A 27230-nucleotide genomic window follows, 5' to 3' on the forward strand; every position below is an offset into this window, starting at 1 on the left:
GTTCCACTATATTGCTGCTCGAGTTGGTCAGGATCTCAGACGTGTTCGAACATGGTCAATGGGTTCAGAAGGACCTTACGTAATGTCATGCCGGATCTTAAACGACCCACGTGACTAGCGCCAGAGAGGACAGAAGTATTGTTCGCTCGGCCGTGTAGGATCGTACAGCAGTGTCACACACCTTGCGTCAGGAAATGGACCTGTTTGCAGCAGGAAAGTATCCACGGCTTCTGAAGCACCAAGGATTCCACTTCATCTTTTTAGATGAGTTCCTGTTCAGCATAAAGCATCACTATGGAGGTATCCTTGTGTAGAGGCTCCGAGAAGAAAGAACGTTACCAGACTGCATTCCGCATCATCATACGGATCCAGCACCTGCCGTGATGGTATCGTGTGCTACTGTGTACTCAACGTATTGAGATCCCCTCAGGTTCTCACAGTCGGTAATTTGGACAGTAGCTGCTACATTTCTGACGTGTGAAGGCCGGTGGCTGCGCTCTGTATCGAGGTCTCTGTGCCGTTATCTTACAACAAGATAAGGCAGTACAGCTTGTTAACATGACCTACCGCATGTTGACCTGACCTGTCTTGATACAGATTGTGTTCGACAGTTTCTCTGGACAACACGTCCTCCAGATCTCTCACCACCTGAAAATACCTTTTACGACTTTCCGAGAGACTGCCACCACTCGCCAGCCACCATGATAAATTCACTCTGGCTTAGAATTGAAGCAGCGTGGAATGATGTCTATACATCTGCCATTCAACCTCATTTCGACTCGAAGGCTAGCAGGGCTTCGTGGTAGGTCGTTCTTTGTACCCCAAAGTCATGTACAAATTTATCACGCAAGCTTCCCAGTATACTGCACTTACACAAAAATTAAAATTTCGTGATTTGCTATCCTTCCCGGTGTTGTAATTTTAATGGCTAACTGTGTACATTTTGATAGTGCCTTACTTCACATCAATTATGACTGCACACGCTACTTGCCTACCCATCGGTCTCAGATGCACTACGTGTGAACTTCATATTAATGGATCGATATTTATGCGACCACTTCAAAACACCTGATAAAGATAGTCGGAAAATAAACTCAAAGAGCATCCAGGCTATGGCAAATAAGTAACGCAAGTAAAGGAGCGTACTTGAACTAGTTGCATTTTGTGGATACTGCTTGGTTAGTGCAGATGACCTTCAACAAAGAATAGAAGAGTTTATAGGGGAAACTTTGAAAGTAGCGCTGAAAATCTGTACAGTAAAACAAGTGTAGTAAATAAACAATACATCGAACAGAAAATCATAGAACTAGTTTACCAGGATAAAAACCACCGATTCTTCCTGTGGTAAACTAAACATAATCTTCAAAACTAAGCTTCTGAGGCGTATCAAAAGAAATTTTACTAACAGTGTATATTCCAGTTTTGACTTTAGTCAGTGATACATGGGCGTCAGTAGAAATTTATACATGAGGGGGGCAAGATTCTAAAAGTATCATTTTTCATACACTTAATTCGATGAATTTGGGCCTTATCGTGCGCCAAGAATTGTATTTGACAAGCAGTTCACTAAATATAATTCACGATAAACGATTGATAGATCAAGTCAAAATACTTGTGAAGTTACCTAAAAAGAAAGCAGATTTTATTAGTATAGGCAAAGTACATCTTTTGATATTATTAACATGATTATGGAGGTCGCCTTTTCGAGTTAATGATCTGACATTACATCCTCATATGTTCAGATCGAATATATCCATCGAGTTGGGAAATACAGCTACAAAATCTTCACAAAATATACTTCTGTCTACATACCAATAATGTTTGATTGACACCGAAAATTAAAAACCTTAAATAGAAAAACGTCAGAACGACAGAAAAATATGGTGGGATATTAACAAAAATGATCAGCAAAACATTTCACTGATTAATACTCTTAAAAAAATGGAGAAACAAGAAATAAACTTTAAAAACTCGCCGATACAACTTTGACACAATCTACGATACCTTGTCGGATTACAAAGTTTCACATAGGATCATGTTAATAGATTTACTGGATTGTTTCCACACCTTCTATACGTTAATATTAACAGACACAATTGAAGTTGAACAAAATCTGTTACGAAAGTTACATTTCTGGATGTCTCTTTAAAGTGTACATAAATGTGAGGAACCTTGTTTCCGTAGTTTGAAACCTTCAGTCCGGAACCGCGCTGCTGCTACGGTCGCAGGTTCGAATCCTGCCTCGGGCATGGATGTGTGTGATGTCCTTAGGTTAGTTAGGTTTAAGTAGTTCTAAGTCCAGGGGACTGATGACCTCAGATGATAAATCCAATAGTGCTTAGAGCCATTTGAAACATTTTTTGAAGCAATGCCAACTGAGTTGCAGAACTCCTAGCTGCGTGACTGCATATTCCGCTGTTGTTGTACTCCATTGAATTCAAGAAGATACTAAGTCTAGGAGCAGACAACCTTTTCTCGACCTTGAAATTTTACACCTTTTCTAGAGCAAAATTATCTCTCTCCCACTCACTTTCTGACGGTTTCATTTGGATCCACGTTAGTGGGTACATCTATAGTATAACACAGCTGTCTATTACAGTTTACTAAAACTATTCTGCCATGTAATATTACGGTATGTTGATAATTTTTACTTTTGGACCGTCTGCCATACAAGACTGAATATAGCCCCACCAAGCCACCGTAGTTATTTTTTGTGCACGGAGGAAGGTGAACTACTCTTATGATTAAATTGGGCAGCGTAGCGAGGGCAAGTGTGCTTGTGGGAACTGGAAACAGGCTTTGGTCAATTGTACTTCAGCAAAGTTAATGTTGCGTTGATGAGTAAGGAGAGGGGTGTCCATCTGTCCCAATCTATTTCCACACTACTCTGTGAAGGTGCGCATCCGCACTGACTGCGAGACAGTACCGAAATTTCCGCCGTGTCAAGAAAATAACACCCCATGTTGACAAATTCACACGTGTACCCAGCGTCCTCAATTATTTGCTCCACACAATCCAATCGCTGTCTTCCCCTGTACTTTTTGCACTCTACATCTCCCGGAAGTATCGCAGAAGTTTTTCCTTGACGTCTTAACTATGTTTTGTCAAAGTATTCCAGATGTTCCTCTCCTCGCCGACTCTGCAAAGAATCTCCGTATTTCTTATCTTATCAGTTAACTAATTATCAACATCCTTCTATAGCAATTCAAACGCTTCGATTTTCTTCTTCCAGTTTTCTCACAGTCCATGCTTCACTTCCATACAATGCTGTGTTCCAAACGAACATCCTCAGAAATGATTTCCTCAAAATAAGGCAGATGTTTGAAACTAGTAGCTTCTTTTAGCCAGGGATGGGCACTTGCCTGTGCCAATCTGCTTTTCATATCCTCCCTGCTTCGTCCGCCATATGTTATTTTTCTTCCGAGGTAGCAGAATTCCATTACGTATACTTCGTGGTCACCGTCACTGATTTTAAGTTTATTACTAATCTATTTCCGCTAGAACTCATTGCTTTCGTCTTGATTAGGTTTATTTTTAATCCATAGACTCATTAGATTGTTCAATCCGTTCAACAGCTCCTGCAATTCTTCCTGATTTCCATTGAGGATTGCAATTTCATTGTTGTGTCGTTGTTGTTGAGGTCTTCAGTCCAGAGACTAGTTTGATGCAGCTCGCCATGCTACTCTATCCTGTGTAAGATTCTTCATCTCCCAGTACCTACTGCAACCTACATCCTTCTGAATCTGCTTAGTGTATTCATCTTTTGGTCTCCCTTTACGATTTTTACCCTCCGCGCTGCCCCCCAATACTAAATTCGTGATCCCTTGATGTCTCAGAACATGTCCTACCAACCGATCCCTTCTTCTAGTCAAGTCATGCCACAAATTTCTCTTCTCCCTAATTCTATTCAATACCCCCTTATTGGTTATGTGATCTACCCATCTAATCCTCAGCATTCTTCAGTAGCACCATATTTCGAAAGCTTCTATTCTCTTCTTGTCCAAACTATTTATCGCCCATGTTTCACTTCCATACATGGCTACACTGCACACAAACACTTTCAGAAAAGACTTCCTGACACTTAAATCTATACTCGATGTTAACAAATTTTTCTTCTTCAGAAACGCTTTCCTTGCCATTGCGTCTACATTTTATATCCTCTCTACTTCGACCACCATCGGTTCTTTTGCTCCCCAAATAGCAAAACGCCTTTACAACTTTAAGTGTCTCATTTCCTAATCTAATTCCCTCAGCATCACATTCGACTACATTCCATTATCCTCGTTTTGCTTTTGTTGATGTTCATCTTATATCCTCCTTTCAAGACACTGTCCATTCCGTTCAACTGCTCTTCCAAGTCTTTTGCTGCCTCTGACAGAATTACAATGTCGTTGGCGAACCTCAAAGTTTTTATTTCTTCTCCATGGATTTTAGTATCTACTCCGAATTTTTCTTTCGTTTCCTTTACTGCATGCTCAGCAATTTCATTAGCGAATATTATTATTAACACCCGTTCATCCTGAATTTCGGTCACTCTCCTGAGCTTTTCTTTTATTTCCGTCATTTCTTCTTCGATGTATAGGTTGCACAGTAGGGCGAAAGAATACATCCCTATAATACATCCTTTCCGATCCGAATACTTCGTTTTTGGCCTCTTATTCTTCTTTTTCCCTCTTGGTCAATCAAACTTTGTGCACATATCCCTTACCCTTAGGCAACAATCGCTGTGGGAGTAAGAACCACCTACCTAACATAGTTCAGGAGGTATGACGTCACAAACAATGATTTGCGTGAAAAACTGCCGCATCATGCGTGACATTTAAATTTACTACTTCTATGCTTGTAAATCTATTTGCAATAAATTTCGCAAACAGTATCCAGATATACCGCTAAAAGCACCTACAAAATTGGATCACAGTACCACACATCGTCCAGTAGAAATGACACCATAAACACTGAGTTGCGTGAAAGAATGCCCCATAATGCGCGAAGTTTTAATACATTTATTCTTTACTACTAACACACTCCTATAGTCGAGTCGACTTAAGGAAATCCCTGACACTTAGCAGAGCCTTTGACAGCTTTCAACTGCGAAGCGCAAACGGCTGTCGGCGAAAAGAGTCGCCATCTATAGAGCTATGTAAAAGCTTTGCCATAGAGACGTTTACAAAATCGTGTTGTAGGCATGCGAAGCAGCTGCGCCCAGCCTATAGAAACTGTCTGGGATTTTACAATAAAAACACAGTTCATCCTTTGTTTCCGTTTCAAAATGGTTCAAATGGTTCTGAGCACTATGGGACTTAATTTCTAAGGTCACCAGTCCCCCAGAACTTAGAACTACTTAAACCTAACTAACCTAAGGACACCACACATATCATGCCCGAGGCAGGATTCGAACCTGCTACCGTAGCGGTCGCTCGGTTCCAGACTTTAGTGCCTAGAACCGCTCGACCACCCCGGCCGGTTGTTTCCGTTTCTAACAGAAAATTTGCAAAATGAGTACACTGACAACGCCGTGTTTGTCAGTCAGTATTCTGTATTACGCGTCTTTTCCTACAGCTTACACCTATTTTCCTGAGAATTTCGAATATCTTTCATCAAGAAAATTTCTGATTTATTAGATGACGATCAGTATGGTTTAGGAAAGATAAAAGTTCCAGAGAGACAGTCTGACGTTGCGCTTGATAATGGAAACAATATTTAAGAAGATTTGTTGATCTAGAAAAAATATTCGCCAGTGTAAAATTCTGCAAGTTTTATAGTGGTGGCTAAATCCAAAGCAGTAATTTTTCCGTTGCACCTAGCCATGCGCAGAAAATTATTGCAAGAGATACGGAAGAATTCTGTAATGGATTCAAAATCTGTAAAACACATTCCAGGAGGGAGCCATTGCTCCAACTGGCCTCCTCTCCGCGGCCCTTGCGGACTCATATGCAGTGAGATACGCGAAGAACCCTTCAGATTCTGAGGCTTGCACGTAGAGTCCAGTGACGAGGTTATGGTAGCCACACATACGTATTTTGTAGCTCTGCCAGAATTGCGCTTTAGGATGAATTGTACTCACTGGAAATCCTTTGCACAAAGTGGATTCACGTAAAAGGACAATCTGTCGCAAAATAAATTTTATCCTAAAAACACACTGAATTTCTTTGCCAGGTGAAGAATAATCTTCTTTGTCCTGCTACACACGAATTTTATCATCCTCCATGCATTGCCTTGTCTAAATCTCCCGAAGTTTAAGTTCCTTGATCTCTCCATTCAGTAATGCGTTCGACTACTCTTGCGATACGGTAGTCGTACTGACGGTCTACGGTTTACTTTAATCCTCACTACTACGCACGTCACGATGAATGAATGGTAAACAGCAACAGAAGGTGGTAGCTGCGCGTACAGATAAGACTGTCTAACAGACATTACCGTTGAGTCTTCGAATGAAGAGCTGTGTCGATACGTAACCTTTAGTTCTGTCTCATATATTGGAGATCCCAAAAATCTCTCTTTAGTAGTTACAGCAGGCTTTGACAAATTTTCTAGCTTGTTTTCATACACTTGGTGCAGCATGCCAGCATGCCTTGACATTCCCCTTCAATTTTCCAAAGCTTGAAGCATAATTCCACGTTTTACGTTGGTCCATTTCGCACTTGACACTTCACCTAAATTACGCAAGCTGTACAAAGAAACAACACGTATAGACAAATACAAGGCTTCCTGAAAGATGAGTGACTGGCCGTGGGCCACTATTATCTACTACATCACACACCAGCAATTCATTCACTTATTTTGTTGATGACAGACTGTATACATATTGATATTACATGCAGCTCTTTGCCTTGTATGCTGAAAATACAGGATGTTTATAAATAAATATCGGGGTTTTAACGCTTTACAATATTTATTATATTAAACTTACAATTATAGATGATATGTCAAATGATGGAGCGACTCAAACAGTTTTACCAAGAACCTTATAAATGTTCAATGTGAGCACCATTTGTCACACGGCACACATCAAGTCTATAGCCGAGTTCTTCCCAAACGTTGATAAGTGTGTCTTCAGTGATTGTAGCAACAGCTGCTTCAATCTGGTTTCTTAATTCAGAGAGGTCTGCTGGTAGAGGAGGCACGTACACACGATCCTTGATGAAGCCCCAAAGAAAAAAATCGCATGGCGTTAGGTCGGGTGAACGTGGAGGCCATGCAAAGCAAGCCCTGTCATTGGGCCCCTGTGGCCTATCCAGTCGCGTACTTCGCTATGCCAGTGAAGATTTATAAGGTTCTTGGTAAAACTGTTTGAGTTGCTCTTTCATTTGACACATCATTTATAGCTCTAAGTTTAATGTAATAAATATTATAAAGCGTTAAAACCCCGATATTCATTTATAAACACCCTGTATATATTTACATTAAAACAGTTCTGGCACTGGCACCTTTAGACTTAAAACATGTATTATCGATTCCAGTGTGCCTTTCACTACTTGTGTGCTTGATTTTCACCTGGTGCAACTGCATCTTCTACTTCCTACACTAAAACTCCTCGCCAGCACAGAACGCAAAATGTATAACACACACTTCTCCGTCATATCATTATGTGTTATTTTCTGTACTGTTACCCATTATTGCATGTATTTATGATGATGTCTAGGGTCAGCGGTTTTATTTCTCACTCTCACTCTCTGTCTGTCTCTCTCTCTTTCTGTGCGTGTGTGTTTCATAACTATTTCATGTCTTTAGTTAGGTTTTGCTTCTGGAGTCACGCTACTGTACGATGGAACGTTCCTTATTCTGTAATTTCTACTGCTTTCATAGTAGGTATGAATGTGTAAATATTTTGCATATGAAGTGATAGCGCTGTTACTGGGTGTTTATATCTGTGTTTTCCATGTCTCCTATCAGATCCCATTACAATATTTCCGTATTGTGACGCTTTCTATTTTGGAAGATTTAGTTCGTATATTTGGGACAGCTATGCTGGTGCTTTCCTGCAGTTTATTACTGTTATGTTGTGTTTATGTGTTTTTTTTTTTTTTTGGTTGCGGACATATGTGCTCAATGCTCGTATTTATTCTTTTAACATTTGTCTAAAGCTGATTAATTTTTTTCTGTAATGAAAAGGTTCACACCATTTGGAATCATGCAAAACTTCCAAAATGTATACATACAGAAATGCCACATACAGCTGAAAGATGAAACCGCCCGGCAAATTTGTTGTACTGAACATAATCTAATCAGTTAATTCACGAGTCATGAAAGAGGTTGTACACGTGGACGATACCTGGAGATACTGGGAGGTAAGGCAGAGATTTCGAAATAGAGATTTTAAACTATACAACATTTGCAGGAGCAGACGTGGACTCTGATCACAAATTATTGACCAGGGGTGCCGTGCGAAACTTTCGCACTTTTATATTTTTAAATAATGACACTATTTGGAATAAGTGCCATCCTTGAGCTAAAGATATTCGCGGGAGTCAAGGCGGAAAAAATCTTAAAAAATGAACCGAACGACGTGAAATAATAATCACGAATCTACAATACATCCTTGTATATACGTTTCCACGCACATAATTTTGTGAGGTAAGAACCTAATCCTCACGTACTCTTGGTTAGTTTCGTAAAATATAGGTATGAAACTGGGCTTCCATGATATCCGTTTGCCCATGACAATTAAAAGTCTCTTTCAAGTAAAAATTTTTCACAAATAGTTGGTTTAGCGCAAAATCGGTATGCAATGTGAGAAATCGATTGAAAAACAATTTCAATTCATCCTTGCACAATTAGTGTGTTTTGAAAAAAAGGAATGTTGACCTGGGAAATGATATCTATGATTACGAACTGCAGATTAATACCCAATAGATTGCATAAAAGTAAGAAATTAAGAAGATGAGATTTAGATAAATTGAAATACCCAGAGACTATCGAGTATTTCAAAGTGTGCATTAGACAATGATTGAATTGAAAAAGAAATATAACAGACGCTGAAAGGGTAGCTCTGAGAGATGAAATAGTGAAGGCATCATAGGAGCAAATAGGTAAAAAGACGAGGCACAGTAAAAATCATTCGATTTATTAAAATCTAAAATAAACAGTATTAATGTTCCACAATAATACGGTGTATTCCAGATTTAGTAATGCCTATGTTTCTCCAAGTACCGAAGGAATAATCCTTAAGTATAAAATTTAGTTAACGAAAAGAAAATATAAAAATCCATCAAATGAAGCGCTCGACAGAGAAGACTAAAACTGAGACTGAAAAAAAAGCAGGAGTACAAAACGGGTAAGCAACTATGGCTATAAGACAAATGCCACGCTGTAGAAGAACGCATGACTAGGGGAAAGATAGACGTCGCCTACAAGAAAATTACAGAGGCTTTTGGAGAAAGGAGAAGGAGCTTTACGAATATTAATAGCTCAGTTGGTACGCTAGTACTAAGAAAAGAAGGAAAAATTGAAATGTGGAAAGAAATGACGAGAATATTATAAAAAAGAAAGAGGAAGTAAATGAAGATGAGACAAGTGATATGCCCTTAAAATTATTGAGTCCTCGGGAGAGCAGCTATTCCACCAGGTTTGCAAGATACAGAGTCCGGAACCGTGTGACTGCTATGGTCACAGGCTCGAATCCTGCCTCGGGCATGGATGTGTGTGATGTCCTTAGGTTAGTCAAGTTTAAGTAGTTTTAAGTTCTAGGGGACTGATGACCTCAGATGTTAAGTCCTATAGTGCTCAGAGCCATTTGAACCAAGATACAGAACAAATTCCCTCAGATTTTGAGAAGAATGCAATAATTCTAATTCCGAAAAAGACACATACTGACAGGTGTGAATATTCCCAAATTATCAGTTTAATAAGTCATACTGATACGAATTATTTATCGGAGAATGGAAAACTAGTAGAAACTGACGGCGGGGAAGATCTGTTAAAGTTCTGTAGAAATCAGGAACACACGAGGCTGAACTGACCCTACCACTTTTCTTAAAATATAGGTTAAAGTAAGACAAACATACGGTTATAGCATTTCCAGATTTAGGGAAATATTTTGACGGTGTTCACAGGAATACAATCTTTTATAATCTGAAGGTTCAAAATGGCTCTGAGCACTATGGGACTCAACTGCTGTGGTCATCAGTCCCCTAGAACTTAGAACTACTTAAACCTAACTAACCTAAGGACATCACACATACCCGTGCCCGAGGCAGGATTCGAACCTACGACCGTAGCAGCAGCGCAGCCCCGGAATGGAGCGCCTAGAACCGCACGGCCACCGCGGCCGGCATAATCTGAAGGTATCTCAAATAAAATACAGGAAGGAAAAGGTTAATGACAATTCGTGCAGAAACCAGGCTGCAGTTACGAATTTCTGTAAAATAATTATAATCGTCCTAATGTTAACTAAGGTAAAACATGGGCCTTATAAATGGACCTTGCAACAACTTCTCGAAAGTTACGTGCTCCTAAAATAGCGTAAAACCACTCTAATTTATTTTATGAGGATAATATGCAGTTATAGGAGCAAGGACGTACATGGCATAATTCACTACTAAAGAATCATCCATAAAGTAAGTTATAATGCTCCTAGTGTATCCACAGAAATGACTTGTTCCTATGACAAAATCACAAGTGTCACTAACGTATCGATTGTATAACGCTTCCGTTTTAGATACTTGAAAATAGCCGAAGGCCGAAGCTGTAGAATCGTACATGAAATAAAGAGAATAGCAGCTGCAGTATCACAAAATCGACAAATTAGTTCTGTCACAGACGACAAGACACTTTGGGAGAGCATTTGAACGGAATGGAAAGAGGTTATAAGACTAATATCAACAAAACTAAGAAATACAGTCTAATTAAATAACGTGATAATGAGGGAATTAAATTAGGAAACGAGATACTGAAAGCAGTAGATGAGTTTTGCTACTCGGGGAGTAAAATATCTGACGATGTTAGAAGTATTAGGTTAGTGCATGAGCTCGTAGCGTTTTCCAGTAAGTTTAATAAACACTACATATAAGCATAACAGAGACTTTAATCATCAAAAATATAATCTCTTTCACTATTTATGACAGACTGCCAACGCCGGGGTAATTTTTCGGTTCCGGAACCGTAGGAACTATGTGGTTTTGAGGCGAAGAGCCGGTCGGGCCATGCTCGGAGCGATTTACATCCGGAAAGGAAGTTCCTTCAAGGTTATTCGATAGAGAGCAGAAAAGGTGAAAATATGAGCGCACAAGATCAGGTGAATAAAGTGGGTGCGGAATGACCTCCCAGCCCAAATCCTGTATGGCGTTTCTTGTCAGTCTGACACAACGCCGACGGGCGTTATCTTGGAGTAGGAAGACTTCACGAAGCCTTCCTGGTCGTTGTTGTTGGATTGCGTCTGCAAGACGTCTCAGTTGTTACCACTAAATGTCAGCAGAGATGGTTACACCTCGGGAAAGCAATTCGTAGTACACCATACAATCGTTGTTCCATCAGACGCAGAACATTATCTTTCGTGGATGCGCGAGGTCTTTTTACGAGGAGTTGCTTCCTTGTTTAGGATCAACCATTCATTTATTTTTCTGAAGTTAGCGTAAAGACACCATACCTCGTCACCGGTAACGATACAGAATAGGAATGGTTAGTGTTGTTCAGAAGCCAATCGATGGCGAGCAAGATGAGATGCACATACGGCCACCCGCTGATTTTTGTTATTTTAATTTAGAGCCCGCGGAACCAATACACCCGATTTATCAACCTTCCGCATTACATGATCACAGTCCGCAGCTCGTGGTCGCGCGGTAGCGTTCTCGCTTCCCACGCCCGGGTTCTCGGGTTCGATTCCCGGCGGGGTCAGGGATTTTCTCTGCCTGGTGATGACTGGGTGTTGTGTGCTGTCCTTAGGTTAGTTAGGTTTAAGTAGTTGTAAGTTCTAGGGGACTGATGACCATAGATGTTAAGTCCCATAGTGCTCAGAGCCATTTGAACCATTTACATGATCACAGTTCAACATATTTGGCAGTTCTCGAGTGTACTGACGTGGATCACTGTGGATTAATGCGTTTAAACGATCTTCATCAAACCCCGAAGGTTATCCTGAACGTGGAGAGTCATTAATATCAAAACGGTTCTCCTTAAATGAGAAAACGTCGCAAATGTTTCGAACTGTCTCCAGTGCTGTCTTCCCTCTACTGAACTCAAACAGACGAATACGTGGAAAATGTTCCGATCTCTCCACTTCGCACTTCATTTTCTAACGTCCACAGTTCCACTCAGTACCTCTAAATGACACAATCACAAAATGTAAACTCAAATAGCAACAGTGAACTAAAAATAAAAAATGAAAATCGAAAAATAAACACGTAGCAACCGGAATACGAATATGCAAAACAAAAACGGTACGAACTTATGCACCAACCTAATAGAAAGATATAAAACGCAGACTAGCAATAGTAATTTTGGAAATTTGTGGTAAGACCTTATGGGACCAAACTGCTGAGGTAATCGGTCCCTAAGCTTACACACTACTTAATCAAACATCAATTAACGTAGGCTAAGGACAACACTCACACACCCATGCCCGAGGGAGGACTCGAACCTCCGACGGGGGGAGCCGAGCGAACCGTGACAGGACACGTCAGACCACGTGGCTAGCAGTAGTAAGAAAAGCGTTTCTGGAAAAGAAAAGTTGTTAACACTAAAGTATTAGCAATGCCTTTTTTAAGTTATCTGTCTGCAGTGTCATTTTCTTCGAAACGAACTATGGAAGATAAACAGTTCGGTCAAGTAAAAATAGCATTTGAAATGTGGTGCTACGGCAGGACGTTATAGATTAAGTTCAAATGGTTCAAATGGCCCTGAGCACTATGCGACTTAACTTCTGAGGTCAACAGTCGCCTAGAACTTAGAACTAATTAAACCTAACTAACCTAAGGACATCACACACATCCATGCCCGAGGCAGGATTCGAACCTGCGACCGTAGCGGGCGCTCGGTTCCAGACTGTAGCGCCTAGAACCGCACGGCCACTCCGGCCGGCATAGATTAAGTGATTAGATCTGATGAATAGAGAGAAGGTACTGAACAGAACTGGGAGAAAAGAAATTAAGGAACAAATTGACTAAAGTAAGGGATCGATTGATAGGATTTGGGGGGGGGGGGTGAGTGGGGGGGGGGGGGGTGAGTGGGGGGGGGGGTGTGTGTGCTTGCCCACTCCTGGAATCTGGGGTAAACTTTTTATTCATTACAGAATTCTCGTGCATTTCTAGAAATGATTGTCTGTGATTCTATTAAACAGCAGATTTACCGTTGCCGAGTGCACAGGGAAACACTATTGCTTATTTAACACTGTTTGGTTGTCAGGCTGTTAACGAGAAATAATACCGTTTTCTTGTTGTGGTGTCGGTCTCAGCATGTTTTGCAATCTCGACGAATGTGAACCTTTCCAGAACGGCACCTAAACAGAGCACCCGATCTTTTCTCTGACGTTTCCTTCTACAGAACTCAACGATTTATAAAAGTGGGACATTTCCAATACCTGGTACGTTATTGTTGCGGTATACCTGCCCGACACGTCTATCCAGTTGCCACAAGACAACCCCTTCCACTGCTCAGCTTAATCTCGACAGTCAGTATTTGTTCAAATGGTTCAAATGGCTCTGAGCACTATGGGACTTAACATCTTAGGTCATCAGTCCCCTAGAACTTAGAACTACTTAAACCTAACTAACCTAAGGACATCACACACATCCATGCCCGAGGCAGGATTCGAACCTGCGGCCGTAGCAGTCCCGCGGTTCCGGACTGCAGCGCCTAGAACCGCACGGCCACCGCGGCGGGCTCAGTGTTTGTCTTGGACAAAGTGAATGCACTCAGTTTTACAAGGTAGAGCGTTTGTAAAAGAGTATGGAGCAAACAGTCGCGCTGTACTATAGGCTTGTTCGCCTATGCTTCATCTGTGATCTCAAATGCAGAATTGTTACCATTTTCTATGCTATAAGAAAGGAAAAAATGTTAAGTATCAAAATCGAAAAAGTGTTGCGTTCTTCTTAAACTAGCATATGAGGCGCAAACCATTGCGACCTGCAGCCATGGAGTTTACGAGTTTCGCAGTCTAGTTGCCATGGGTACACCATTTTTGTTCAGTTCTAGGGTGTTAGGAGTTGGTACTACCGACAAATTTTATGCTTTTCCTCCATTCACATTCAATCTACTAACATAAAAAGATGTACTTTGGATTTACGAATGATTTAATCTTCTTTTTACAGTATAACCGTAATCAAGTACAAAAAAAAAATTATGAATAAGCTTCAAGCGTATAAGGTTCAGTAACTTTGTGTACATCCGATCAAATTTATTTCTTGGGGCACGACAGGTTCTCAAAGTCAACAAAGCTATATGAGAAAGAAAGGGCACTTTTTGAAATCTGTCCCCTTTTAGATAAATTTCTGCGGACGCCCCCGATAGAGGGAAGTGGGAGGAGAGGGGGGTGGGGCAGTGAATTACACTGGGAGATAATGGATTGACTACAGTAAGAGGGTTAGATGGATGTAGGTTGCAGTAGCTATGCAGAGATGAAGAGGCTTGCACAACATAGACCAGCTCGAGCGTTGCATCGCACCAGTCTTCGAACTGAATACCAAACCAAGAAGTAAGGACAAAATGTTGAGCATTTGTTGCTATGAATAATATGGAGGGGGACTCATAAGCTATCTACTAATCATACATTAACATTTGTAAAGCCGCGCGGGATTAGCCGAGCGGTCTAGGGCGCTGGATTAGCGGAGCGGTTTAAGACGCTGCAGTCATGGACTGTGCGGCTGGTCCCGGCGGAGGTTCGAGTCTCCCTCGGGCATGGGTGTGTGTGTTTGTCCTTAGGATAATTTAGGTTAAATAGTGTATAAGCTTAGGGACTGATGACCTTAGCAGTTAAGTCCAATAAGATTTAAGACACACACACATTTGAACATTTGTGAAAATATCTTTATTCAGAAACAATACTCTGAAAGACATCAATTACATCAGTGTAATAAAAATGTCTGTATTTTCATAATCTACGGAGTTTACACTACGAATTGATACATCGTGGCGTCAGTATCTTCTGTCGCATAATCATTTACAGAATGGCCGACATCGATGTTCGTTTCGACTGATGAACTCATATCAGACTTCATCGTGCATATGGAGATGTGTGCATGGGCGCCGGCAGTGTTAGGAGATAGGTGAAACACGTCAAAGAGTGGACCACGGACATCCAAGGTGGGCCCTGTAGCGTTTGCACTCGAACTGCCGCCACCGCGTGTAACAAGGAAAGAGCTGACACGCTGATTAGAGCAGACAGACATGACTATGGGAATGAAACCGCAACAAATTTTGCAACAGAATATAGTGCAATGCAGAAATGATTCGAAGTTTGGGTTATTGAAAATTTTGTGTCCTTTCAGTCCCGTATTTACAGGCATTGACACCAAAGTCCAGCGACAAGCCACCACCCAGAGCCTTCTTCAGAGATTTAGAAATAAAAGTGTAGTATGGTAGCTTATCGATACTGACGGAGCCGGCACCTCGATTAAGATTCCTGCGGCTGTCGCAAACGGCGCTTTTAACATCGCCACCAATAGGATAACCTGGCCACCGGAGACCCTTCAGGCCGCCGGCCACTGATGACCGCCCGGACGGTGTTATAAGCGGCGGGCACCCGGGCACTAGTCGTCTAGTTCGAGACTTGTTTCCTGTTGCTAGTTGCTGCCGAACGCTACACCGAGCTGTTGATCGCTCGCTCTGCAAGTAAACATTCATTGTACAGAGACGCACGCCCATGTCGGGCCTTTGGTTGTAGCTATCCTGGCTGCCAAAAGTTGTCAACACTGTAGCAGTTCTTCAGCAACAAGTTGACTAAAATATATTTATTCAAAGTGCGCTTGCGTCAACTAATCTTTCGCTTGCCTCTCCAGATTCCTACGGTCACAGATCCCTTTAGCCACCTTCCCCCCGATTATCATTAGCAACGAGGACGTAACGTTTGGCCCCTCGGAACATATCGAGCGGTTCTAGGCGCTTCAGTCCGGAACCGCGTTGCTGGTTTGGTCGCAGGTTGAATCCTGCCTCGGGAATGGTTATGAATGATGTCCTTAGGTTAGTTAGGTTTACGTAGTTCCAAGTCTAGGGGACTGATGACCTCAGATGTTAAGTCCCATAGTGCTTAGAGCCATTTCAGTCATTTGAACATAACGGTTGCCGATTGCCACCATAAGAGAAAGAGACAGTTTCTTGATGAATATTGTGATGGGGTGTGGAAGGTAGTTCCATCACTGTGATCCTGCGAAAAAAGGCCTACGTGATCTGCTGCGCAAGTTACAGACAGCATTTGTGGGATGCAAATGGTCCCATTCTGATTTATTTTCTTGAATCTGGGCTGATCATAAATGCTGTCCGCTACATCGAGACAATTTTGAAGCTCCGTTGTGCGCTGCGCGATAAGCACTAAGGGAAGATCCACCGAGCACCACGGTAAAGCGCAGCATCACACTGAGTAGCGTTTGTGCGCCTTGGAGCCACTACTTTATTCCAACAGATTACACCTCATCTGAGCGAGGCTATCATAACAGACGTATGACGTAACGAGTTGGGATGAGGCAACGTCAACAAAAGCTGCTGGCGTGACTCGGCATTCGTGGAAAATTGTGCCGACAGAAAGTACTTGCGTTTTGATTGTCTGCTATACTGAAAGCAAGAAGTGATTATCTTCTTGTCTGGGCGGCAAATCGTTTATTTTTATTTACACTCCAAAACACACGCACCATGAAGAAATTACCTGAGTCGTATAGAAATCGGTAGATGTGACGTACATGTGCAGACAAACTGTCCAAACTGTCTCCAGCACGTCTTATCTCGTCATCGGAACTCAGTTCGAAGCATGACTCATCACTAAAGATAATTCTGCTCCAGTCAATTAGATTCCAGGCCGAAGACGCGTCTGGAGGCGCCCCCAACAGCGTTGGGACACCAACCTGACTGTCGCCCGTCATACGGCCCGACACCCAGTAGTGACCCTCTGTGGCGGCCGGTGTGGCCGAGCGGCTCTAGGCGCTTCAGTCTGAAACCGCGCTGCTGCTACGGTCGCGGGTTCGAATGCTGCCTCGGGCATGGATGTGTGTGAAGTCCTTAGGTTAGTTAGGTTTAAGTAATCCTAAGTTCTAGGGGACTGATGACCTCAGAAGTTAAGTCCCATAGCCCTTAGAGCTGTTTGAACCATCCATGTGGTACAATTTCTTTTCGTATCATGATGACCGCTTTGCTTATTATTCGCGGCACCCTTCGTGCTTGCCAGACTCTGTCTTGGCCAGCAAGACCACCGGATCTCTCCCCATTTGAGACCATCTGGAACATTAAGGACCGGGACCCCTCAACCAGCTCGGGATTTTGACAAGCTAACGCCCCAGTTGCACACAATTTGGCACGATGTCCCCCAGGAGGACATCCAACAACTCCGTCAATCACTGCCAAGCCGAATAACTGCTTGCATAAAGGCCAGAGGTGAACCAATGCGTTATTGACTTGCTCAGTTTGTGAAGCTCTTTCTCTTGAATAAATCATCCAGTTTTTCTGAAACTGTAATCTTTTGTTTGTCTGTACATGTACATCACATCTAACGGTTTGCATCCAATTCGGATAATTCATTTATGGTGCGTTGTTTTCTGTCGTAAAGTGTATCAATGGTAACTACATTAATCTACAAAAAAAATGGCTCTGAGCACTATGCGACTTAACTTCTGAGTCATCAGTCGCCTAGAACTTAGAGCTAATTAAACCTAACTAACCTAAGGACATCACACACATCCATGCCCGAGGCAGGATTCGAACCTGCGACCGTAAAATTTTGGTGTATACATATACACCAAAATTGCATGGGAGACCCTCTCAATACCGCACTGTTATGATGTGTTACATTAATTTTAGATAAACAGTTTATATTCTAAGGAGACGCGAATCATTTTTGTGCCATCATTACTGTAAAGAATGACCGCACAGCGAAGTCATTCGCGCCAACCAGGCAGTGCCAAGTATGATGGCATGGTTTTAGGACATGTGCGGTTAATCTCGGACATCTACGAGGAAAGCAGATTATATTATGAGTTTAGAAATGTTTAATTTGTCTTGTGACTTGATAATAATATGTACTGTTTAGTATGAAAGTGGAAAAAGACTGAATTTTATGTAATGAGACTAATGATGTTTTATCTTCAGAACTTGATAGGCGTACTCATCATTACGCAACATTGTAGAGGTCAGTTTGCTATCTTGTGTGACTGAATATGTTTATAATAAAAGTAGCTGTCATCCCTATAAACTACCGACTTCATTATTTACGTGAGACAAAAACCTTAGCCAGTTTCATTGTACTTCCTTAAAGCCTCCCATCAAAAATAACTGACTCAGTACTTGGCGTGCTACTTCTGCACCGGGACAATGAGATTACGTGAAGATACCAAGATGGTTGAACTATTTGAAGCTTCCAGAATGAGATTTTCACTCTGCAGCGGAGTGTGGGCTGATATGAAACTTCCTGGCAGATTAAAACTGTGTGCCCGACCGAGACTCGAACTCGGGACCTTTGCCTTTCGCCGGCAAGTGCTCTACCAACTGAGCTACCGAAGCACGACTCACGGCCGGTACTCACAGCTTTAGTTCTGCCAGTAACTCGTCTCCTACCTTCCAAACTTTACAGAAGCTCTCCTGCGAAACTTGCAGAACTAGCACTCCTGAAAGAAAGGATATTGCGGAGACATGGCTTAGCCACAGCCTGGGGGATGTTTCCAGAATGAGATTTTTACTCTGCAGCGGAGTGTGCGCTGATATGAAACTTCCTGGCAGATTACAACTGTGTGCCCGACCGAGACTCGAACTCGGGACCTTTGCCTTTCGCGGGCAAGTGATTGTATGGGGGTACAGGATGGACAGAATTTCTATTTGATGTGATGAGTGGTAGCTTGCTCTAAATATAGATAAACGTAAGTTAATGCAGATGAGTGGGGAAAACAATCCTGTAATGCAGTGGTTGCTAGTATCTTGCTTGACACAGTTTCGTCTATTAAATATGTAGGCGTAACGCTGTAAAGTGACATGAGACGGAACGAGCACGTAATGGCGGTGGTAGGGAAACCGAATGGAGGACATCGATTTGTTCGGAGAATTCTAGGAAAGTGTAGCGCATCTATAAAGGATACCGCGTTAGAAGGTTAGTCCGATCCACTCTTGAGTACGGTTCGAGTATTTGGGATCCCCTCCAAGTCGGATTAAAGGAAGACGACGAAGCAGTTCGTTGCGTGCTGCTAGATTTGCTACCCGTAGGTTAGATCTACGCGCGAGTATTACGGATATGCTTCGTGAAATTCAGTGAGAATCCTCAGAGGAAAGGCGACGTCATTCTCACTAAGAAAATTTGAAAAATCAATATTTGCGGCTGACTGCAGAACGATTCTACCGCCGCCAACGTTCATTTCGCTTAAGGACTGCGAAGACAGGATAAGAAAAATTAGGACTCTTACTGAGGCTTAGAGATAGTCATTTTTCCCTCACTCCATTTGTGAATTGAAAATAACAGAGACTGACTAGCAGTGGTGCAGGGTAGCCCCTGCATGGCTCGAAGGATATGTGTGTAGATGTAGGAATGGAATGCTGACTGACAACAATTAGTTGCCACAAGTCATCAATGAACTCAGGAAATCAGTGGAAGACGTCTTATCATTCTTCATCTTGACAGTGCCATCCGTCGCATAGCGTGTTACACAGTTTATTATTTGATGGAGAAAAACATCGGATTAGTGTCTCTTTGCAGCGATTCACCTCAATTATCGCCTACCGACTTTTTTGCACGCTTATATAAAACCAAAAGGGTGTGAACAGAGATTTGCAACACCGCAAGGAGCTATTGAATCCTTCGAAAACCATATTTTCGAGGTGTCAACCCTCTCGATAGAGGAAGCTCTACAAAGGAACAACTCTCGAGCTAAGTGGCTGTGAAGAATGTGAATAATTCAAAGATTTCGTGCGTGTGATTTTGTCGCGTTAGGCAGGCACATTCCAACAGCAATGGGATTATGTATTGAGCTCATAAGTATTATTAATAACTTTCATAAACAATTATTGGTGATCTGAAAAGACTAAGAAATACCATTAACCATACCCATGCCAAACCAGAAAATAATTCTGTCTCAGGCCAAGGCGTTTTCGTTGTGTGCCGTCATTTTTCAGTGACTCCTGGCCCTGAAAGTTTACTAAAATTCCTCACCTGAAAAAAATGTCGGAATTAACATACTCGGTCTTAGGTACTGACGAGGACAGGTTTTTTGCCTTTTAAGAGAACAATTAACGAAAGAGCACAAATCAAGCTCGAATTGTTTGGTCATTGAACAATACGGCTCCTTTACTTCTGGTGACAGGCTCTGAAAAATATGGATACAGTACATGCAATCCAAAATGCTATTCGGAGGTGATATTTCATCTACTATTTCTAAATAAAACGCAGCTGGATAGTTAAATTTTAAATTGTTACTGTGTAAGTACGTACAATTCATTTCACAATCCGTTGTAAGATACTTACATAAACTTCAAAATTCATGGATATCAGGGAAACCTCTGTTCAGTGGTAAAACTTAACGAACATTAATTCTAGTTGTTACAACCTGTTTGTTTAAGTTTTATTTGTTTATTCTTTATTCTTCACTGCCAACGGTCTAGCCGCAGTGGTAACAACGGTTTCCGTCAGATCACCGAAGTTAAGCGCTGTCGGGCTGGGCTAGCACTTGGATGGGTGACCATCCGGTCTGCCAGGCGCTGTTGGCAAGCGGGGTGCAAATTGTGGAGCTACTTGATTGAGAAGTAGTGGCTCCGGTCTCGGAAACTGACGTACGGCCGGGAGAGCGGTGTGCTGACCACGTGCCCCTTCATATCCACATCCAGTGATGTCTATGGTCTGAGGATGACACGGCGGCCAGTCGGTACCTTTGAGCCTTCATGGCCTGTTATGGAAGAGTTTAGTTTAGTTTTATTCTTCATTTGTCCGTGGATCATTTCTTACAACGATATTGGACATGTCACGTTTACGTAAAGCTTACATATGCATAGAGAATACAGTGATATATACCAGTTATTACTACATTTATAATCTGACTGCTACATATATCTGCTAGTTACAAGAGGATAAAAAATAATTAAAAAATATATCACTTGTTATAGAACTTACCTGCTAGTTATAAGAAGATAAAAAAATAATTAAAAAATATATCACTTGTTATAGAACTTACACGAAAATGTCATTAAATGTATGTTATAAAAGGCACCAATGGCAATACAAAAAAAAAGGTTCAAATGGCTCTGAGCACTATGGGACTTAACTTCTGAGGTCATCAGTCCCCTAGAACTTAGAACTACTTAAACCTAACCAACCTAAGGACAGCACACACATCCATGCCCGAGGCAGGATTCGAACCTGCGACTGTAGCGGTCGCGCGGTTCCAGATTGTAGCGCCTAGAACCGCTTTTCTTTTTTTAATCTCATTTTGTTCTTATTGTTCGTTCACTTTGTTCGTGGCTGACGTCCGATGACACTCGTTCAGGTTGTTCGTTGATCAGTTCACTCAGTTTTTATTACAGAGGGTAGCTAAACCCTCTGACCGAACACGCTGAGCTACCGTGCCGGCTAGAACCACTCAGCCAACCCGGCCGGCAATGACAATATAGTTCATTTTCCTGTCATTCCTTGGTCTTCACTCAGCACTGCCAGAAAAACAGAGAAAAAGTAAAGGATAGCAGCATCGACGTTTTGGCACGAAATATTATTTCATACGTCCCTACATATTGGAAGTGATTCTATATAAGTTACAATATTAAATTTGTTACATCTTCCCTTTGCAATGTATACTGGCATACTATTTAATTTTTTTATTTTAAGATATTCTTTAACGCTGTAAGGGCAATTATTGATCAGATGGCTTTTTAATTTTATTTTAAAAAGAGACATACTTTCTGTCATCTTTTACACTGTGGTAAACTGTTATACAGCATGCGTGCAGCATTTGTAGGTTCTTTGTCTGTTAATTTTATAAGATGGTCATTTTTTCTTCTTGTATTATGTTCTAGCGATGCAGTGCAGTAAATTTTCAAGTAGATAATTGTTTCATATATGCACTGAAACTACTGTTGAAATTTTTAGTTGATTGAATTTATTTCCGCGGGTTTCTCTAGGTTATGCTATTGCGATGCGCCGTACGACTGTCTTTTGTAATCTTGTACCCTTTGTGTGTGCACATTTGCAGCATTTCCTCAAACCAGTGTGCCATATGATAGACGTTTAGTGAACCATAAGGTTTTGCCAATTTAAAACACGTTTTTCGTTTATTGTATTTGTAAACTAGACTAACAGTATCAACTGCGTACTTCAACTGCGTGAAATAGAGCAATGTTTTGACTTGAGGCGCCACGGAAAGTTTGATATACCAAAGACGCCCGGAACAAAAAATGTTTGTGAATTAATATGTTAGACGTTACGTCATCACGCACCCTGCATTTTTGTAAAGGAAGGGAGACTAAGGCTTAACGTCCTGTAGACGACATGTCCTCAGAGATAGAGTGCAACTTGCGTTGGGAAAAGAAATAGAAAATCGCTCCTGGCCTGATTACAGGGACCATCTCGGCACGTCTGTCATGCTATTTAGGGAAACCGTGGAAAACTTAAATCTAGAGCGGCGGACTGGTATTTGAACCGGTGACTTACGATTACGAGTCCAGTGTCTTACTATTGCACAACCTCGCTGGATTGCATTATTGAGTGGCAAAGGGAAGTGCTGCCCGTCTCACCTTGGCTATTGCTGCCGACTGTCATGTGGCGATCTCGGGTTCGATTCCCGGTACCACCGGAGACTTTTCCTTGGTGGGAGGACTGATGCGGGGTGCACTCAGCCTCCTGAGGCCAACTGAGGAGATACTTGACCGACTAACTGCGGTTCCAACGTCAAGAAACCCGACAACGACCGGGAGAGTGGTGTGCTGACCACGTGCCCCTCCGTATCGTATCCAATGACGTTATTGGCAGGGGTGACACTGCGGTTGGTCGCGTCCGATTGGCCCGTCTAGGGCCAGGACGCGTAACTTGCTTACTTTACTAGAGGGAAGTGCGGGGTGTGAAAATTGTAGAGTGTTAACTGCAGTAAGCAGATTCAAGTGCATGCAAGTTGGAGTAGTTTTGCAAACATGCAGAGACTTGCACATGATAGACCGCATCAAAACCAGTCTTCGGTTTCGCATAGCGGTTAAATATGAAGTGTGGCGGTTTGCGGTATCAATTACTTTTAGGTACTGAGGGGAGCACTAACAGCAGGCTGGAGGATTTAGATCTCGAAGTACCGCCTGCCACTCCTTGAGACTCCTCAACTTCAGCGGGACAATGTCCGGTGACGAGTGGCGAGGAAAGTGCAAGGCTTCTTCAAGCAACTACAGGTACTTTCCTAGTCTCCACGTTTTCTGGCCATATCGTCCACCGATCGTGTCTGGTACGTGGTTGGTCTGATACTTTTTCACCAGAGACCTCTGTCACCAGCTGCTGAAACTTTCACTCGCACGGAAAGCGTGTGGAGGCAGATCCTCTAAAAAGAGGTACAGTCAATTCCACATGAAAGTGTACGCTGGTATCTGTATGAAGTAAAAGACACTATTATAAATATATGTTTGCACGAAAATACAAGTTATTACTAACTGCACAATTACTTAACAGTTGACTCAATCGCCGCCATGATCGATTATAGCTTGTCACCTTTTTCGTATACTTTTCAAGATATTTTCTGCATATTCTCTCGGTAACGATCTCCATATCGTCCTGTTTTTAAATGACAGCTGCTTCAAAGTATATACTGGCTTTCCTTTGATCTTCATCTTAATACACTACCAAACATTTTCCATCGGATTTGCATCCGGAGACATTGCAGGCCAATCCATCGTGGACACCCCATTGTCTTGTTTCTACGCTGTACAGAGACGGCTGCGATGTTTCGGATCATTATTCTCTTGAAGCACCCAGTTTGCCTCGTTCCAAATAGCTTCTTACTAGACCTCAGAAGGAATTTTTTATAAATATTGCACATTTTTTCAGCGTTTAAATTGGCTGTAAAAAGGTGCGAATAGCCAAAACTGCAACCGACAAAACAAAACATTCAACTCTCACACTGTTTATCCATAGACTGTGCAAAAGCGCATTAAAATACAAATTCGAGATCACTACAGGTATGTCGCTGCGGACGTTACATTTAACATTATGGCGAACACTTTCTTGTGGAACTGATTGTATGGACCCTCATTTATTCCATAACGCGAGATTCACAGAGTTTAGTTTCAACACGTAGTACCGTTACATTATAACGAATTTTCAAAGTTAGGAATCATGAATGGTTCCTGAATCCTAAGCAGTTGTATATTGTCTTTTATCCATAATGCGATATACTGTTTGTACTTATTAAAGGTATGACTCTGGTGTTTCAGTTTTCACAATAATTAGTATAGGTGCGCGAGAATGCCGGTAGCTATGCCCCCACAGCGTAAGTGGAACGGTTGCCAAATTGATATGAGAAATTTCTGCTCGAAATATTTGGAAAAAAGACCAGAAAATTAGTATGTAGTACTCAGGGCAGACTTAGGAAGCATCACAGAAAAGATCACCCATATGTTCCACCCTCAGATTTAACGCCACCAATTTGTGTCGATCCAGAATGTAAAATTTACTAATATGTCCACATCTACTACTTAGAAACAATCTACTTAGAAGAGGACACACTGTAGCAGCCCTCAGCAAGAGTCTACCAAAAATTAACCCAATGCGTTCCTAAGCATCCGTATTGGCAATCAAATATCGTCACACAAAATGGTCACAACTACGGAGAAATGTCCAGACAAAGGTTTACCTACAAATGTTATGTAGCTAGATATTCAACTAAACTGCCCAACTCTTGCTACGCCTTATGCGAGGTGTGTAGGGCTGAAGCGAACATGGAACACATATATCGACACGAGGAAACGATTAGTATTTGGAGCCGGGTAAGAGAAAAGCATACCTATTATCACAAGAAGCTCCATAAATAAAACAAACGTCGAACAAGTTTTGCGACAAGATTAGAAATTTTTCCCGGGAGCTAAACATAATGCATTTGTATGATGTGAGGAAGACCTCCGCTAACAGCTAGTGAAATCGTTGTTTATTAAAACAAAATCGGTTTGGCGATCTAAGGCCTCCTCATCAGGAGCAACATCGTTAAAAGATCATAGGCGTTAATGGAGTTCTTTCTAACATCATGCCTTTCAACAGCGGTGATTACCTGGAATATAAAATTATTTATCATACGGCATTTTCCTGCCTTTTTGGACACTTGACTTTTTTCCTCCCCAACCTCAAGGCCACTAACATGCTGGACTTTACCGACTATTTGTCTTTGCATCACTGAAGCCTTAAGTCGCATCTAGGAACCAGATATGGACCATCAGTCCACAGTTATCTGCGTGTGATTCTCGAGACAGGTTAAGAAAGGGAATGACGATGAAGAGTACGCGTTAGTTAGTAACATAATCGCCTGATGGAGTAGGACGTTTGAGAAAATCATTTTAAGTTACAAAGAAAAAGATTTGAAACGCATTTGGTTTTCAGAATGCAACAGAGAGAAGTTGTTGTTTGATGTAACCTTTTTTTAAAATTTTACTATTGTTTTAAATGTAAGAGAAGGAAATGACACATTTTGCATATGTGTAAATATTTTAAGACTTTGTAATTCTTATTTCAGTTCACTAACAGATTAAGTTAAAAATCCTATCGTCGGAGACTGAGTACGAGCTCAAGTTGACAAGGATGGCAAAGTTGCCGCGTCTTTTAGCAGGAAATATTCCAGTATTTTCCTAACGATATTTTTGAACATCACGGAAGCACTAAATCATGATGGTCTGACGGGGATTTGAACCATGCTTCTTGCAACTGCGAGTCCAGCAGCATACCGTAGCCACTGAGTCGCTTCATTCAGTCGAACGGCGCGGTGACACTTCGGAAAACCGTCAAAGACGTACAGAGAAAGTGCCTCGAGCATCGCTACGACATGCGCTCTCTGTAGGCAGTAGGCTTTCTCACATTTGTGAGCCGACAAGATCTAATGAAAGAGACACGGAGACTGAGTACAAGACAAGAGGAAAGGCACTCTTCAAAAGATATTCAGAAGGAAGAACGCACGTGAAAGGTGAGATGCGAAATTATGCAAACGAAAAGCAAAATAGAGGAGGCAGTCCATGGTAGTGATTACATATAGCTGCTACTGTTACTGTTTTTATTAGTGGTAGCAATAACAATGACTGTAGTGACAGTTTAATGTAACTCCCAATGTCATGTAATATTTTAGTACACGATACACGAAACTAACATACAAACTGACACATTCGCAATTTATTTCTTCACTCTAAGCATTGTACTTTGGTTTTGTATAGATAATTCTCAATTTGGATTATTTTTCATGGAATTTCTCTTCATCTAAAATTTGAATCTAGTAAGTAGTTAAACTAATAATGTCAACAAATAACATCCCATGTATGTGTGGAGCACTGCATTATTCATGTCACTTAAATCTTATAATTTTCCTCAAATAAATGACGATTTTATGAGAATCTATATTACCACTACATCAACGGCATTCTAAAAATTCGGGTGTTAAAGTACTTAGCAAGTGAGGAAATTATTAAATTAAAAGTAATGAAAGATGGAGTTGGAAATGTTGGTAGTTTCGTCAGTAAAGGGAAATGTTAATGAAATATCATGATAATAATTATGTTATTTAAAATGCCAAACAGTCTATCACAAGAAATCTCATATGAAATTCTATGCATATCCTCAAGCAACAACTGAAAATGTATAATTGTCAAAAAGTTATGTATGCAATCGCGGCTAACACCTCGAGGCTCTGTATTGGTTTCTCTATAGCTCAGTATTGGTTTACGTTTCGTTCAATACGGTGCTGTCTCTCTTATAAAATGAAGTAGCTTGTTACTAAAAATGCTTTCGATTATTGCCACAATTAACAAAAACTGCAGCATGAGTGTCATTTTATTTCTCTTTTACTGACTCGAGACTAGCGTATCGTTCCTAGTAGCCACACAAACACTTGAGACATTGTTTGTACGTTAATACTTCCAACGATAACATTGTGATGAAATTACTAGCGCGTTTTCTACAAAAA

The 27230-nt window shown here is 41.4% G+C and overlaps 1 pseudogene; it reads left to right on the forward strand.

The window, feature by feature from the left end:
• Window positions 1-20702: 20702 nt before the first annotated feature.
• Window positions 20703-20820, forward strand: LOC124797051 (annotated as a pseudogene).
• Window positions 20821-27230: the final 6410 nt, after the last annotated feature.

The sequence above is a fragment of the Schistocerca piceifrons genome, chromosome 4, assembly GCF_021461385.2.
Source record: "Schistocerca piceifrons isolate TAMUIC-IGC-003096 chromosome 4, iqSchPice1.1, whole genome shotgun sequence".
Taxonomy (NCBI): domain Eukaryota; kingdom Metazoa; phylum Arthropoda; class Insecta; order Orthoptera; family Acrididae; genus Schistocerca; species Schistocerca piceifrons.